General features: G+C 37.1%; 1 long non-coding RNA gene across 3 annotated transcripts in view; it reads left to right on the top strand.

Annotated features, from left to right (window-relative positions):
- LOC142342866 (uncharacterized) overlaps positions 1-17,529 on the top strand; it is a 40,805-nt gene extending 23,276 nt beyond the window's left edge. The window contains exons 2-3 of one of the 3 annotated variants that reach the window (XR_012759181.1): positions 376-886; positions 16,688-17,529. This is a non-coding gene — a long non-coding RNA (uncharacterized LOC142342866). Of the gene's footprint in view, positions 1-375; positions 1,005-16,574 lie in introns of those variants that run through there. The other 2 variants (XR_012759182.1, XR_012759180.1) reach the window with 2 other exon arrangements.
- Positions 17,530-18,682: the final 1,153 nt, after the last annotated feature.

Genomic DNA, 18,682 nt, shown 5'->3' with positions numbered 1-18,682 from the left:
GCAGCCGCACTCTTACATCATTTTTGGCGGAAAAATTCGACCCTGGAGTCAACCAGAACTATTTTTCACATTTGCTTTTTATGCAATTTAATAGCTTTTTCTGCCGGACCAAATCTTGTTATTCTCATAACTGTTCTCAGTTTTTTGTATTTACACATAACAAAATTGCTTTTTAAACCTGCATACATGAATTATTTGGATTTTAGTTTGGTTTATGAGGGTTACAGATTATTTTAGTTTCAGTACGCAACAACAGGATAGGAATTAACTTTATTATTTCGTTTAGAAGCTTTAGAAATCATTCGAAGTTTTTAAAACTAAAACCAAAGCCAACATATCTCTGAGCAAAATTAAGTTATTCGTAATAACTTTTAGGTTATGAATATGCAATCAACAAGTGTCGTGATAGTTTCAAATTGTTCAGAGGAACGAAATTCAAAGCAAGGATCAAATCAAAGCCAAATCTTTCTCGCTTTGTGTTCTACCCAGATCTGAACGTAGTGTACTGTAGCATACCTAAATGTGGAAACAGTGTGTGGTCTAACATCCTATTGGACCTTGAAAAGAGGAAAGTGCCAGAGCTGAATGAAGAAGAGGGAGGGGGTAATTGGTAAAGGAAACACGTCACACATCAAATATGCCTTTTACTGTTCTTTCGAAAGATTTTGTAAAACCTTTTGTAAAATAATTTGGGTTTTTCCCATTATAACCCCCCTAAAATTATAGCCCCCGTTATTACCATGATTATTACCCGGTATATTTACCATGAAGGGGGCTATAAGTTATCTGACCACTGAACTGGGGGGGGGGCTATAATTGGAAAGACCCAATATTTATAGTGTCAATTGATGAGGAGACAGAGACCAAACCAAAAAAAACGGACCGAGTGGACCATTACCTCTATAATACGACAAGACTGATCTAAATGCATGCAAAAAGATCCTTATAGCATGGAATATGGCAAAAATAGAACGATTGTACTAATTGGTAAACATAATGCTTTGTCCTTATTTGTCACCGAATTCCACAGCAATATTTCATATAGAGCCGATTTCCATATTGAGCGCAATATTTATTAAGGCAGGGGCGCCGGCCCGTAATGGAAAGTTGCGTACAAACCGGGCCAAGATTTCGTCCTTAACCCTGGAAAAAGTGAAAGTGTGCAATTTTGAAAAAAAAATGCAACACTCTAATTGCATCTCTTCTTTTAATCAACACCTGTTGCGATAACAGCAGTTAAATAAACTGCCAGTGTAATAAATTTTAATGCCCGATCGACACTGGAAAAACACTTCAGCATTAGACTACGAGTTTCTCACACTCTTTTCTCGCCACTGTTACTAAGTAAACAGTGGCGAGAAAAGAGTGTGAGAAACTCGTAGTCTAATGATGGAAACAATTTGATAAACTTGCAGTCTAAAAAGCGTGTGTGGTGTACGTGGTGCGTGTTGTGTGTGTGGCGTGGGTGGCGTATGTGTGTGGTGTGTTATCTTATCTGTGGTGTGTAAGTGTGTGTGTGTGTGTGAGTGTGCGTGTGTGTGTTTGGGTGTGTGTGTGCGTGCTTGTGGGTGTGTGTGTGCGTGCGTGCGTGTGTGTGAGTTTGTTTGTGTGTGTCTGTGTTGTGTGTGTCCGTGCGTGCGTGTGTGTGCGTGTGTGTGTGTGTGTGTGTGTGTTTGTGCGTACGAGTGCGTGTGTGTGTGTGCGTGCAAGCCTGTGCGTCTGTGTGGGTGTGTGTTTGTGGTTGTGTGTATAAGTGTGCGGGGGTACGTGTGTACGTGCGTGCGCGCTTGTGTGTGTGTGTGTGTGTGTGCGTGTGTGTTTGTGGTTGTGTGTGTGTGTGAGTGTGTGTGTGTGTGTGATTGTAAGTGTTTGCGTGTGTGCGTGTGTGTTTGTGTGCGTGCGTGGGTGCGTGTGTACGTGTGTGCGTACGTGTCTGTTTGTGTATGTGTGTGTGTGTGTTTGTGTGTGTGTGCGTGCGTGTGTGTTTGTGTGTGTGTGTGCGTGCATTTGTGTGTGTGTGTTCGCGTGTGTGTGTGTGTGTCTGTGTGTTTTTGTGTGTGCGTGTGTGTGAAGTGTATGTAAGTGCTGTGTGTTGAGTGTTGTGTGTGTGTTTGTGTGCATGTGTGTGTGTTTTTGCGTGTGCGTGCGTGTGTGTGTGCGTGCGTGCATGTGCGTGTGTGTGTGTGTGGGTGTGTGTTTATGTGTGTGTTTGTAAGTGTGTATGTAAGTGTGAGTGTTTGTGTGCGTGCGTGTGTGCGTGCGTGTGCGTGTGTGTGAGTGCGTGTGCGTGTATGTTTGTGTGTGTTCGCGCGTGTGTATGTCTCTGTGTTCTTTTTTGTGTGCGTGTGTGTGTGCATGTGCGTGTGTGCCTGGGTGCGTGTTTACAAGTGTGTGAGTGTGTGTGTGTGTGTATGTGTGTATGTGTGTGGAAAAATTAAAAGTACCCAACGGCAATCACATGCAAGGGAATTTAAAGAACGCGATGAAGAAAAAAAGACAATATTCATTTCTAGCGTCTACTGCCAACAAACTTTTGGGTAATTTTGTTTCAACTTGCTTTGGCTTAGCAATATAGTTGTTTCCTTAATTCAGTTATTCAGTATCTTAACATGCATAAGCGTTTTCCACATTGTCTAAAACCGCAAATACGCCGCCCGTTTTTGGTTAGTAAGTTCAACTCTGTACCTGAAGACGCTTGCGATATTTGCAAAAAAGTTAAAGTACTTGCAAAATTATCATGCAGGTTCTTGAGTTTGTTTCGGGGCAAAAAATTGGAGATGAAATCTGATTCCATATTGGACCATGATTGAAAATCTTCTTGTGAGATGTCAATTTTAATATATGCAAATTTTATCTTGTAGGATTATATTAAAAAAACTTAAAAGAGTTTTCTGGATCGCAAAGTGCCAATATAGGATTACCAATATTGAGATATTATAAGAAATCAACCTAGTAGAAACAATCATTAGAAGAGCCGTTAAAAATTTTAGGAAAATGTTTTGAAAATCAAGTCGAGAATTGGGACCCCTTTCAGAAAAAACTGATGCTGCCATAGACAATCTGAAAGCACTTTACTGAGTATCAGCTTGGGATGAACAGCATAAAAAAATCTGATTAAAAATAAATAGTACGTTCTGTTTGATTTTTAGTAATACACTAAATCAAACGACTCTAATCTCTTTGTTCTCTTTGTTGTTATACAAAACATATGACACATAGTATTTAAACTAAATTCATAAAAAATCAACAGTACTCTAATAGAGGTCAAACAAAATTTAAAATACCATGAGAATTGTTGGACAAATTATTTCTCTGTGATCATGGTTGGACACATGCTGATTGTATGAGATCATTTGCCATGTAAAAATGATGGTTCAGAGGATCCGTAGAAACTATTCATTATAATCTAGTAAGAAGATTTCAATCCCATGAAGTAAACACAGGAAGAATGAGTAAAATGTTCAGAATTTGAACTCTGCAATCAGATAATTAAAAACTGTTCTTCCGCCAAAAAATAATAGAGGTCAAACTCTAATAGAGGTAATAAAGAACAGTTTTTAATCAGATAATTAAAAACTGTTCTTCTGCCAAAAAATAATAGAGATCAAACTCTAATAGAGGTCAAACAAAATTCAAAAGACCATGCAAATTTGTTGAGAAAGTTATTTCTCTGTGATCATGGTTGGACACATACTAATTGTATGAGATCATTTGCCATATAATATGATGTTTCAGAGGATAAATAAAAAATATTCAATATATCCTAGTAAGAAGATTTCAATCCCGGGAAATAAATACAGGAAGACTGAATAAAATTTTCAGAATTTGAAATCTGCAATCAAATAATTAAAAACTGTTCTTCTGTAAAAAAAATCAACGTTTTTTTACCTTTTAGCTGTGGCTGTAAACTGTATCTTACAATGCTCAAGTAAAAACATACAATTTTCGTCAATTAGGCCGTTTTTCTCCATGACTGAGACTATGAAAAATGTTTTTGCTGGCAACACCTGGTGTTCTTTATGTGTCTATGCTTTATGCTCTCTTTTTGGTCATGCTATCAGAGTTTTATGCATATAATGTGGTTTCAAAGATTATATAACTAAGCGTTAAATTTGGTTTAAAAATTGTAGTATCCAACATGATAAAAATTGAATTGATGATCTTGCAAGATTGAAAAGAAATTGGTGAGCGTAAATGACTAAAAAACATTTGAATGATTAAGATTGTACCCAATTTTTTTGTGTTTGATAAGCAACTGTATTAAAATAAAACAATTTTTCAATTTATCAAAATAAAAGAATTTTTTTGATCATATATTATTGTCATTTTTTACAGAAGATTTTGAGAATCAGTGCGGGATCAAACCATTCTGAGACCGCAAAATTGTCTCGATAATTTTTTCCAAACTGTAAGGAAATTGTAGCTGCTAAAATTGCCCCGGAGCTGCCAATAGCTTTCCCTTATCCAAGACCCCCCCATGCGATTTGCCAAGACCCCTGAATTGAAATGTTGTTTTCTTATATTTAACTACATCACGAAGAGAGTGTAATCAAAAATAGAATAAGCGTAATTGGTTCTCCAAACGTAAGTTTCGGCAAAAATCAAGATAAAATAGTAAATGAAGATCCGCCGAAACGGTCAATTTTTTCTTATTTTGAGACAAAGGCAACAATTTTTTGAAATTAAGTTCATATTAGGGACAATATTTATAATTAAAAATCCTAGACCAATTCATAATGTTATCTGCATCGCACAGTCAACTTTAAATGAGGACGCTTTTCAATGTGCAATCAACCATTGTTAAGATAGTTTCAAAATGTTTAGATGAACGAAATTTAAAGCAAGGATCAAATCAAAGCCAAATCTTTCTCGCTTTGTGTTCTACCCAGATCTGAACGTAGTGTACTGTAGCATACTTAAATGCGGAAACAGTGCGTTGTCTAACATCCTACTGGAACTTGAAAAGGGGAAAGTGCCAGAGCTGAATGCTTTTGTAAAATAATTTGGGTCTTTCCCATTATAGAGCCCATAAAATTATAGATCCCTGCTATGGTATATTTAAAATGATGGGGAGCTATAAGTTATCTGACCACTGAGCTGGGGGTGGGCTATATTGGGAAAGACCCAATATTTATAGTGTCAATTGTTGAGGATCCAAAAACAAAAAAAACGGACGGAGTGGACCATTACCTCTATAATACGACAAGACTGAACTAAATGCATGCAAAAAGATCCTTATAGTATGGAATATTTCGAAATTAGTACGATTGTACTAATTGGTAAATATAATGCTTTGTCCTTATTTGTTGCCGAATTCCACAGCAAAATTTCATATAGGGCCGAATTCCATATTGAGTGCAATATTTTTTAAGGCAGAGGCGCCGGCCCGTAATGGAAAGTTGCGTACAACCCGGGCCAAGATTTCGTCCCTAACCCTGAAAAAAGTGAAAGTGTGCAATTTTGAAAAAAATGCAACACTCTAATTGCATCTGTTCTTTCAGTCTAAGGTTTGAGTGTTCAGGAGCGATTGATCAAAAACACATTCTTGTTCACACAACGGCGTCCAACTTGGTTGAATTTTATACTCTTGTGTACAAAAACAAATTTTTACAAGTGCGATTACATCAGTTGAGATTCCCAGGGGCATGCTAGCCTTAACCAAGAGAACAGGTTACGCTGCCCAAGTAGAGGCTACAATCTTTTTTAAAAAAAGCTTACGTTTTTTAAAATTTGTTTTATAAGGGGGTAGTAACTCAGAAGTTTCTCCGGGCCGCATATTGCACGCTCTGTTTTAATCAGGCGGAGTGCGGTACTCCGTTGAACAAACATAGATGCAATCTTTTTTCGAAAAACCTACTGGTTTGAAGTTTTTTGTCTGGTTGATGGTGAAAAAACTGACCCAAATTCATAGTATCATCTGCTCCAATATTTCTTTTATAGAGATCAATTACAATAGCCAACAGAAACTTGAGTTCAAAAAGCAACCAGTAATTTTGTTACCTCGTGCTTAAAAACAAAATTGAGGTAATGTTGTACTATATTTTGCTTTTCAGAAGAACGGCTCTGATTACTTCCTATTTCCTAGTATGTTGCAAATAATCGCTTCTTCTCCTTAAAAGGGAACCGAGCAAAAAAATCATAAGAGCGTAAGAGCGTGCTATTAACAAATAAATTAAAAGTAAAAAAAATTAAAAGTACCTAACGGCAATTACATGCAAAGGAATTTAAAGAACGCGATGAAGAAAAAAAGACATTATTCATTTCTAGCGTCTACTGCTAAAAAACTTTTGGGTAATTTGGTTTCAACTTGCTTTGGCTTAGCAATATAGTTGTTTCCTTAATTCAGTTATTCAGTATCTTAACATGCATAATCGTTTTCCACATTGTCTAAAACCGCAAATACGCCGCCCGTTTTTGGTTGGTAAGTTCAACTCAGTACCTGTAGACGCTTGCGATATTTGCAAAAAAGTTAAAATACTTGCAAAATTATCATACAGGTTCTTGAGTTTGTTTCGGTGGGAAAAGTTTGTAGGAGATGAAATCTGACGCATATTGGACCATGATTGAAATTCTTCTTGTTAGATGTCAATTTTAATATATGCAAATTTATCTTGTAGGATTAAATAAAAAAACATAAAAGAGTTTGCTGGATCGCAAAGTGTCAATATAGGATTACCTATATTGAGATTTTATAAAAAATCAACCTAGTAGAAACAATTACATAGAAGAGCCGTTAAAAATTTTAAGAAAATGTTTTAAAAATCAAGTCGAGAATTAGGACCTCTTTCAGAAAAAATTGATGCTGCCATAGACAATCTGAAAACAATTTACTGAGTATCAGCGTGGGATGAACAGCATAAAGAAAATCTGATTAAAAATAAATAGTACGTTCTGTTACGGCTGGTATTCGTAGTGAAAAGCTAAAAATATCTTAACGCACGTTCTGGTTCGTTTAAAGCTTTAGAAACTTTTCTTGACTGTAATTTCCTTACGATTTTCTGCAAAACTTTAAGAAAAATAACTTGAATTTCGTAACTCAAAAGTCATACAACTTGACTCCAATTACACTAATGCTCGTTTTGTTAGTAATAATTTCACCAGATGACATTTACGAGTGGCAATTAAACATTACAGAACTGACATTTACAGTTGAAGGGAGTATTCTGTTCAGGAATTTAATCTGTTTTCATAGCAAATTATTAAGTAAATATGAAATTAACCAATTTAAGACAATGATTACGTAGAGAAGTTGAAACGTTAAACATAGCAATATGGCGTGATAATTGAAGGTTCATTAAAAACTAACATAAAACATTTCTCACACAATATTTGACATCTAAACAATCTTTAAAAGAGGAAAACTTAGTGTATTATTCAAATATTATCTAAAGTTTGTTCATAACTGAAATGGAAAGCATGAACTCGCCCACATATCAAAAGCTGTCATAATTTTGGCATTGCTCGTTACGTTTAGAAAGCGTATTGACACAACGCAACTAATTGATCATATAATTATATGGCAAAAACTAGATGGAATTTGAAAAAGGGAAAATCGGCCGTTCAGGGTAAAGTTGCAAAGTCGATGAACGAAATGAGCATCGAGACTAGCACTAATGGTTAGAGTATCAAGTGAAAAGTATGCCCACCACCCCTTTCAGGGTCCTAAATTCAAGTGCCTAGGAGCTAGAGCACTTCAAAAGTACAGCACCTTTTCAAGGTCACCCGACTATCGGAAACAAAAGTTGTGTCCTTGAGATGAAAACTATTGAAAATGAAAGCACCGCATAAGGGAATGAAAGTACATATGAGAAATGTACACCAGTGACCTTGAAGGTCTTGCACCAAGGTTAAATATTATTTTTTCCTACATTTTAGTATGTTTTTACATTATTTCTGATATAAAATTCAACATTGATCGAACTTGACCCAATTCCGTCGCTCTAATAGATGAGAATTGCCGGTAGAGGGCCTAGCTATATAATTATCATGAAATGATCTAATAATTTGATATGAAATATTTAAAATATTAATTTTGACCGCAACATAGCCGGCCCAGTTTTTGGTCACAAATCCAAAAATAACATTACTTGCGGTCACTATTTACAGTGATCAACTTCACAATAGGTCTTTTGTAGCTACCGGTTGCACTTTTTACTAGCGCTGATCTGACTATTTGGTCGTCACTCTTATGAACTTCTTGAATTCTTCCTAACGGGAAGTTGAATGGATGCACTTTCTTATCGCCTATCCAAACCAGGTCACCAGTTTTTGGCTCGATAAGTTCTTCCTTGGCCCACTTCGTCCTCTGCTGTAGGCTTGGCAAATACTCAGACATCCAACGGTTCCATACGGCAACTAGGATGCTATGTTGACCTCTGAACAGCTTTCTGTAACTCGCAGTAGTTCCAGAAAACAACGCATTTGGCCAATTAATGCTAATTTGACATATCAGAAAGTGGTTTGGTGTCAGTGGCTGTAAATCGGTGACATCTCCACTAACATCCGTAAGTGGTCGGTTGTTCATTAACTGCTCAACTACACAGAGTACTGTGCGAAGTCTGTCTTCAGTTAAGCTCTGTTTGCCGAGAACATTGTATAAAGCTTTCTTGCAAGATTTCACAAGACGTTCCCATACACCTCCAAAGTGAGGAGCTGCAGGCGGGTTGAAGGTCCACTTGATGCTCTCCTCTGCCATTCTACTTGTTATTTCGTCTTTCCTGAGCTCCTGGAAGGCTTCCTTGAACTCTCTAGCCGCTCCAACAAAATTTGTTCCATTGTCAGAGATTACTGACTGAGGTTGACCTCTTCTTGCAATGAACCTATGAACAGCACCAATGCAAGCTTCAGTGTCCAAGCTGTCAACCAGTTCCAGATGAACAGCTCTAACACTCAAGCAGGTAAAGAGACACACCCACTTCTTTACTGTACGTCTGAACATCTTTACTTCAAACGGTCCGAAATAATCAACACCGGTATTTGTGAATGGTGGGACATTATTCGTCACTCGGTCTGTCGGTAAATCATTCAACTGTGGAGTTTTACCGCTAGTAAACAGTCGACATCTTACACAATTTTGTTTCAGTGCAATCAGCCCGCTTCTTAATCCAAATATCCAAAATTTTTTCTGTACTTCGTTCCGAATATACTCCACCCCTTCGTGATGAAAAGTTTTGTGCTGATAGCTCAGAAACAATTCAACTGCTCTATGTTTGCTAGGCAAAATAACTGGGTGTTTTGTCTCGAATGGTAAATTAGTTGTCCTCAGTCGTCCTGTTGCTCTCAGGACACCAATAAAATCAATGAATGGAGATAAGTAAACAATTTTGCTGTTTGAAGAAACTGTTTTCTTGGATTTCAAGTCATCAATTTCTTTAGAATAGACTTCCAGCTTAACTAATTTCCAAACCAGTTGTGCAGCTTCTTCTAGTGGTGAATGCACTTCAGAGTTTTTTCTGGCAACCGATAAAATCCAAGCAATTGTTCGCCTCAGTCGGTTGTATTGGCTGTATCGTTTCCAATCGACTACATGAATTACTTCGTTTGCCACCTAAACTTGAAGATTCATATCCTGCTCTGCTGGAAGCTGATTATCTTTGTTTAACAAGATCGGTTGTAACAGCCAATCTGGACCCTTGATCCAATTACTGTTGGCTATGTCATCGAAGCTGAGACCTCTTGTTCCAAGGTCGGCTGGATTCTTAGCACCTTCCACGTGGTGCCATTCGTCCACAGTTGAAGTGTCGAGTATTTCTGCTACTCTGTTTGCAACAAAAGTAGGCTGTTTCTCGTTGCTCGGTCTTATCCACTGTATAACTGTTGTAGAATCAGACCAAATAAAAACTTTATGGAAATGAATTGAGTGTTCTTCATGATTGTGTCTTTCAGTCGACTCCCGGTTAATGCTGCCATGAGCTCAAGTTTTGGAATTGTATGATGCTTTACAGGTGCAACTCTGGCTTTTCTTATGATAAAGGATACTTTACGCTCTGATTGATCGTTTTCCGTTACAAGATATGCTACCGCACAAAATGCGTCCTCTGAAGCATCACCGAAAACGTGCAACTCATTTCGAATGTTTTCGCTCGACGTTTCATACCATCTGCTGACTTCAAACACTTCACCGGCATTCAATTTTCCGACCCAATCCGAGAATTGATCACTGAAGTTCTCGTCGATAAATGAGTCCCCTTGTTGTCCTCTTGTCTGTCATATGCCTTTCAGGATTATTCTTCCACGGATAACAAATGGAGCTAGAAATCCCAAAGGATCAAAAACGCTAGAGACAATTGATAGCACTTTTCGCTGGGTCCAATAGTTTTCAGGCTTAAATTGTAAACCTCTGCATATTTTCAGCGTGTCGGTTTTGTTATTCCATTCTAATCCAAGAATCGTCAGGGCCTTGTCATGTACTTCATCTTCATCAAAATTAGTAGCCCACTTAGTTAATTTGAAACCACCTTTGCTAAAAGAGCAATTAATTCTGCTTTGACGTCAGCAGCTTCTTCCCGACTCTGCAGCGAGACAAATAGATCATCCATATAGAAGTTATGGCATGCTATGTAACTAGCTCGATCTGAATTTTCGGCATTGTCAGTTGCACATCTTTGTAGTGCAAAGTTTGCACAAGTTGGAGACAATTTAGCGCCAAATATATGTCTATTGTACTGATGCGTTACTAATTGATCATTTTCATCTGACCATAGAAACCGTAGAAACTTTCGATCTTCCGGTCTGACTTCAACTTGAAGGAACATTTCTTCAATGTCGGCACTCAAAGCATATCGGTTCTCTCGGAATCGTGCCAAGATTCCCATCAGACTGGCTAGCAAATCTTGACCTGCTAAAAAAATGTCGTTGAGACTTGTCCTGCGAAATTTGCTGGCTGCGTTACATACTCTTCTCACTTTGTCGGGTTTGTGAGGATTCAAAACTGGGTGATGTGGTACATACCAGATTTGTTGGTTGATTGTTGCTGCCAAGTCGCTGCTAGAAAGAATTGAGATATATCCTTTACTAAGATCTGAGTTAATAGTTTCTGTATATTTCACTTTAAGTAATTAGTCTGTCTGTAATAGACGCTGCAACCCTCGAAGTTGTCCCAATGCTGATGAAAAGTTGTTGGATAAAGCTGCTTGTTCACCGTTCCATAATAAACCAACTTCATATCGTTCGCCGTTGAATTTGACCGTTGAATTTAGAATCTCGGTGGCTAGTTTGTCTTCTTTTGTTCTTTTGTCGGCAACTTTAAGTGTTCCATAGGACTCCATATCCCACCACTTCTTGACAACTTCAGCTAGTTTCATGTCGTCATCGTTGGCTACATGACACGCTGCGCTGAGTTTTAGCTGATTAATTGGAACTGGACCACTGACTGTCCATCCAAGTGGTAACTTAATAGCCCACGGTTTGTTCTCACCGCCATTTTTGTGTTCGACGGGTCGAAACAGTTCATAAGCATTCTGTCCTAGAATGATCGCAACTTTCTTCAAATCGATTTGCTTGAAACCCACACACTTCAAGTAGGGATACTTTTCTTTCATCACCTGGAGATTGTAAACGCTTGTTCCAATTTCCAAGTTCTTTTGACTGTGAATTGTGAGTAGCTTTCCTTTGTCCTGCATACAGTTAGCCGGCCCAATTGTAGCCTGAACCGCTCTGCATGTTGTAATTTCTGTGCCGTGAATTCCAGTAACATTTAACGACACTGGTTCTCCACCTAATTCAAGCTTTTCTAACAAGTCTTCATCCACCCACATCTGAGTTGACCCCGTGTCACAAACAGCAAGAGTATCTTCGAAGTGTCCTTCATCTCCGAAGATTCTGACACGTGCTATTTCCATTAAAACTCTTATTGACTCCACATTGGTGGTTAAATTAGTCAGTTCTGTCTTGTTAATGGGTTTCAAGTTTTCCGACCTTTTCTTGTAGTGAAGCAACTTGCTGTGGGTTTTCTCACAGCCATCAACGCCACAATTTCTTTTCCTTGGACAGTCTTTTGCTGCATGGTTATCAGCAAGACAACAAAAACATAGCTTCTTTTCTTTAACGACATTGTATCGTTCACCTATTTTCATGTTCTTGAACTTATCGCAGTTCCAGACCCTATGATTGGAACCTTCGATATGACATTTGTTTTCGGTCCGAGTTTTATCGTCATTTGAACTGAAGGCTGACTCGTTGGGCTTTGGACTTTTCTTGAAATCAGGTTTCTTACCGAACTTTGTCGTTTGTGTTTCGAATTTAGACGATGTAGGCGCACAATGAACTAATCGCTCATGTACTTGCGCTTCTTCTTGCAACCAATTATTAAACTCGACCAGGTTTGGTATTCGTCTTGCTTTGGTTAGGGCCTCTATAAAGGCAAACCATCGACGCTTTGTATCTAACGGCAACTTACTGACCGCAATATCAAAGTTACTAGAAGAAAACAAGTCCTTCGAGTACCCAAATTGCTGTAGAATGTTCACAAACGTTGATATCGTATCAGCAAACTCTATCAAGGATGATAAGTCGCTAAATCTAACCTGTGGGAAGTTCTGAATTTTGGCAAGTTGTGAAGAGACAATGTGATGAGGCTGGCCAAACTTTTTTTGCAGTGTGTTCCAAGCCTGATCGTACATTGTTCCAGAGTAGCCCATTCCATTGACAGCTCGTTTTGCTTTTCCAACAAGCAGTGTCTTCAAATGGCTCATTTTCTCGTCTCGACTAATACTGCTGCTGTGTATTGTAGACAGAAACATTCCACTCCATTCAGGCCAATCCAATGGATTACCATCAAATTCGCGCAGTTTTAATTTTGGCAAACTTCTGTTACTATTGTTGGTTGATGTTGAAAAGATATCATTACCGTTGTCCCTTGGAGACAAGAATGAATTTGAATAGGCGTATCTATCAGGTGAAAATCGTCTATCTCTGCTTCCCAGAGGTGTACTTTGAATTATTGTTTGCTGCTCAAATGGATTTTCGATATCTTCTCCTGAACTGTACTGCTGTCGATACTTTGTTAAACGACTCGAATAACTATCTGTCTTTAAAAAAGAACTTGATGGACGCTCCACTTCTGGCAGTTGAACTTTGAGGTTTTCTGCGTACTCATCGTATTCCTCGTGAAGTTCTTTCGGGGAAAATTCGTCATCAGACTCTGTTTCACTTGATTGTTTAGATTTGTCAGAAGTCTCTCCAGAAGAACTTTCTAATTCGGCTTCCATCAAGCGAAGTTGAAGTTTTTCCTCAACTTGTCTCATCCGTTCTTCGTGCTCTCTTTGCTTTCTTTCAAACTCCAATTGAAGCTTTTTGTACTCAATGTTGGCCTTCTTTTTGGCCTTCTCCTGTCTTTCTTCAACTTTCTGGAGCTTTAGCAATCTCTTCTCCTCCTCTCTTGCAAGCTTGTTCTTCAATGAGTAATTACCAGATTTACCCACTTGACTTGTGTTTTGAGTCGGACTGTCGCTTTTCTCTTTCTGTGAGCCACTGCTCACAAGGTTTACGCCATTGTCCCGAGGAGTACTTTCCGTTAGAGCTGCTGCATTTGGAGCATCTTCTGCCAATGTGGTGAATGTGGAGACTGAAACTTCTCCAAACGAAACCATTCTGTTTTCTGATGCTGCTGCTTTTAGATCGAAAAGATTCAAAATGTAGCATTTGTGATCCGTTAGACGACTTCTGTAGTCAATACATTTCTCTGTTACCTCAGAGCAACCAGTCCCACCGTGTTTGGCCTCTACTTTACTCAGCTGATTGAGTAACTTGTCTTCTTCTTCGAAGTATGCGTCAACTTCAGATCTAGCTCGAGCAAGACGATAGTTTCCTTTCAACAATCTTATCAATTCTTCTCTTTTTCTTCTGAGTTGGTCATACTTCTGATTTAAATTAACCAAGTCCAAAGAGTGCTCTTTTGGCCACGTCTGAATGAAATGATGATTTTTTTTTTGGGAAGATGTTTGTTGTTCTGATGAAGAAGGCATCGACTTCTTGTCAACCTTCTGAGATTTTGTCGACTTCTTGAACACTTTGATAATAAATAACAACAAATATTATCTTTTTAACTGTCCAGGGAGAATACGGACCATTAATGTTACGGCTGATGTCAGAAGTGAAAAAGTAAAAATATCTTTACGCACGTTCTGGTTCGTTTAAAGCTTTAGAAACTTTTCTTGACTGTAATTTCCTAGGATTTTCTGCAAAACTTTAAGAAAAATAACTTGAATTTCGTAATTCAAAAGTCATACAACTTGACTCCAATTACACAAATGCTCGTTCTGTTAGTATTACTTTCACCAGATGACATTTACGAGTGGCAATTAAACATTACATAACTGACATTTACAGTTAAAGGGAGTATTCTGTTCAGGAATTTAATCTGTTTACATGGCAAATTATTAAGTAAATATGAAATTAACCAATTTAAGACAATGATTATGTAGAGAAGTTGAAACGTTAAACATAGCAATATGGCGTGATAATTGAAGGTTCATCAAAAACTAACATAAAACATTTCTGACACAACATTTGACATCTAAACAATTTTTAAAACAGGAAAACTTAGTGTATTATTCAAATACTAACTAAAGTTTGTTCATAACTGAAATGGAAAGTATGAATTCACCCACATATCGAATGCTGTCATATTTTTGGCATTGCTCGTGACGTTTAGAAAGCGTATTGACACAACGCAACTAATTGATCATATAATTATATGGCAAAAACTAGATGGAATTTGAAAAAGGGAAAATCGGCCGTTCAGGGTAAAGTTGCAAAGTCGATGAACGAAATGAGCATCGAGACTACCACTAATGGTTAGAGTATCAAGTGAAAAGTATGCCCAACCCCCCCTTTTGGTGTCCTAAATTCAAGTGCCTAGGAGCTAGAGCACTTCAAAAGTACAGCACCTTTTCAAGGTCACCCGACTATCGGAAACAAAAGTTGTGACCTTGAGATGAAAACTATTGAAAATGAAAACACCGCATAAGGGAATGAGAGTACATATGAGAAATATACACCAGTGACCTTGAAGGTCTTGCACCAAGGTTAAATATTATTTTTTTCCAACATTTTAGTATGTTTTTACTTTATTTCTAAAATAAAATTCAACATTGATCGAACTTGACCCAATTCCGTCGCTCTAATAGATGAGAATTGCCGGTAGAGGGCCTAGCTATATACTTATCATAAAACGATCTAATAATTTGATATGAAACATTTAAAATATTAGTTTTGACCGCAACACGTTCTATTTGATTATTAGTAATACACTAAATCAAACGACTCTAACCTCTTTGTTCTCCTTGTTGTTATACAAAGAGAATATGACACATAGTAATCAAAGTAAATTCATAAAAAATCAACAGTACTCTAATAGAGGTCAAACAAAATTCAAAATACCATGCAAATTTGTTGAGAAAGTTATTTCTCTGTGTATGAGATCATTTGCCATATAAAATGATGGTTCAGAGGATACATAAAAAATATTCAATATATCCTAGTAAGAAGATTTCAATCCCAGGAAATAAATACAGGAAGACTGAATAAAATTTTAGAATTTGAAATCTGCAATGAAATAATTAGAAACTGTTCTTCTGTAAAAAAAAATTCAACGGTTTTTTACCTTTTAGCTGTGGCTCTAAACTGTATCTTACAATGCTCAAGTAAAAACATACAATTTTTGCCAATTAGGCCGTTTTTCTCCATGACTGAGACTATGAAAAATGTTTTTGCTGGCAACACATGGTGTTCTTTATGATTCTATGCTTTGTGCTCTCTTTTTGATCATGCTATAAGAACTTTTAGGCATACAATGTCGCTTCCAAGATTATATAATTAAACGTTAAATTTAGTTTAAAAATTGTAGTATCTAACATGATAAAATTTGCTTTGATGATCTTGCAAGATTGAAAAAAAATTGGTAAGCGTAAATGACTAAAAAAAAACATTTGAACGATTAAGAATTTTTTGTTGTTGATAAGCAATTGGATTAAAAGAAAAAAATTTTTTTTTAACTTTGAAGAATTTTTAAGATCATATATTATTGTCATTTCTTACAAAAGATTTTGAGAATCAGTGCGGGATCAAACAATTCTGAGTCGTATCTCGTCCTCAAAATTGTCTCGATAATTTTTTCCAAAAACAGAAAAGTTTGATACTTTCTCTTAGATGAATAGGGGTAAGGAATTAAAAATCCTTGACCAATTCATAATGTTATCTGCAATCTCAGAGTAAACTTTAAATGAGGACGCTTTTATATATACATCTGTCAGCTGTTGCTTGTCAGCGCTTATATTTATTGACAATATTCGCGTTCTCTCCCTTGAGCATCTGTTCAAGACAAGCGTTTTCTCTCGCATAAGTATATACAAATTTGCAAAAGTCTATACCAATCTATGTATAGATCAAACGTTTTTTCTTGCGGCATTATGTAAAAGATAATCTTCTTAACGTGCGGGATTCTGTAAAAGATAAGCTTTTTCTCTTGTCGAAGTCAATAAAGGATAAGCTTTTTTCTTGGAAATATCTATACAAGATAAGCCTAATCTATTGCGGCGTCTACAATAAAGTTAAACGTTTTCTCTTTTTGGCAGTCTATGCGTGATAAAAAGTTTCAATGGGATGCTCTCTACAAGATGACGCAAGAAAACACAAGAAAATGATCAAATTATTTAAACAAATGGTTCACTATCTCTGATCTTTTAAGCTCACAACCCATACAGATTGCCAGGTGAACGAAAATTGGCCCGTGACATATTGAAGAAGTATGCATCTACTGCAACACGGGTTGTAGTTGTCAGGCATCCAATTAGCCGACTGTTCTCCGGGTTCAAGTACATACAATTTGACCGAAAAGTTTACTGGCTGAAAAATTTCTCCGACATGAACAGAAACGAGAAATCGAAGTATGGCATTCCGATTATGGAGGCTTACGTGACCAACCTTTTAATCACACACGATGTCCATTTTAAGTCTTACGAGAAAGCATGCAAAGCTTGTATGATGAACTACAACGCAATCGTAAAAACAGACGACCTGTCAGAAGTAGACAAATTTTTCCTCGATTCAGACCTTGTTGATAATCAAAGTCAAAAACTATATCGTAAATCGGACAATACTATCCAAAACCGTTCTGTCAAAAAAGCAGATTCGAGCTGGAAAGCTTACTTTAAAGGTGTTCGGCCTCAAACTTGGATAAAATTATTACAATTTTACAGAAAAGATTTCGAGCATTTTGGATACAACTTGTATTATTGCCGTCCTTGAGATTTTTAGATGATTTTTTGGAACTCATTATATCTAAAACCAAATTAAATTTGTCATATGCCTTTATAAATCTGCTATATCATTTTATATAATTGTTACCCACTTATATAGAAAAAATAGCCCAAGCGAAGACCGTAACTTACGGCTATGTGCTGTAAAAAAAATTAAAAAGAGTCCATAGTCATTTGATAATAATGTTTTTAATTTATGAAAGTTTCCAACGTACCAATGTTACAACTGAGCGTTGAATCGTCAAAGCTACAATAAATATAGCAAAAGTCTTTTTTGTTCTTCCTGATAATTCTTATGTTGAGGTACGAAACTCAAGCCAGCCCTGATCAGCCTGGATAGTCTGATCAAAGCACAGCATTGAGTCTTAACTGCTGTGTGTTCTGGATGGTCTAAACAGAGATTTTTCAAGAACTTTTTGCGTTCTGATCAGTTTCAAGATGTAGCAGTCATACCATAGACAATACAAAAATCAAACATTTTTAAAGCTATCTGATGCACTACTACAGAGCTCTTGCCTTAGTATATGTTGACATAGTGAAACAACCGATCAAACGATGCCAACTGGCAAAAAGTTTAAACCATCACTTTTGTAGAAGAAGCATTTTTTACATCTCTGCGTAGATACAAACAACTGGCTGGCAATTCAAGCCCAGCAGAGCAATAGCCGCAAATAACAACAAGCTCAGCTGAGTGCAGTGGCTAAATACATAGCGATATTGCTCGAGCAGTCAAACCTAATATTTAGCTTTTTGCTTACTACAGTAACAAATACAATTATGCGTTATGTTAGATGGCGCTAGTGAAAATGGCAGACGTACCAAAATATAGAAATTTTAATGCTGGCCAATCACAATTGAGAAAATGGGAATATTGCTTTCTGATTTGCTGATTGGTCAACAAACTCTCCATGTTTTAAAATAGGATATGTATGTTAGCGTAAAATTACTCAGAAATCGCTATAAGCCGAAAGATAAAAATTATATATATTTGGGGGGAAACTGGTCTCACCTTCGGTTGTGATAGATTCATATCAAGTCCCACGCCCCGCTGAGGCATGGCAATGGTCCACGAGGCATGGCCAGATGAGATAACAAAAATCTATAATCTGGCTTTAGGCTATGTCAAATTTAGGCTAATTGAAGGTGCAGTTTTTTAAATTTCTCAACCAATCACATTCGCTTAAATTTCTACATTTTGGTGCGTCTATTTGTTAAGACGTCACCATGTTAGATAGTAATGACTGTAACTAAGTACATGTTTCCACTTCAATATCTCATTGCCCAAGCTAATTTTTCACTAAAAATAGGTCGAGCCAGAGAAAACAACCAGTACCCTCAATTATTTTGTATTAGTAAACTGCTGAAGAGACACTTTTTTTGAGAAACACTTCCCAGTTTTGTTTGATTAGACAAAACCAAAGGCT

This window comes from Convolutriloba macropyga, chromosome 7, assembly GCF_964194025.1.
Source record: "Convolutriloba macropyga chromosome 7, txConMacr16.3, whole genome shotgun sequence".
Classification (NCBI taxonomy): Eukaryota; Metazoa; Xenacoelomorpha; order Acoela; family Convolutidae; genus Convolutriloba; species Convolutriloba macropyga.
Note: the sequence above shows the minus strand (reverse complement) of the source record. Positions and strands in the feature narration are given on the sequence as shown.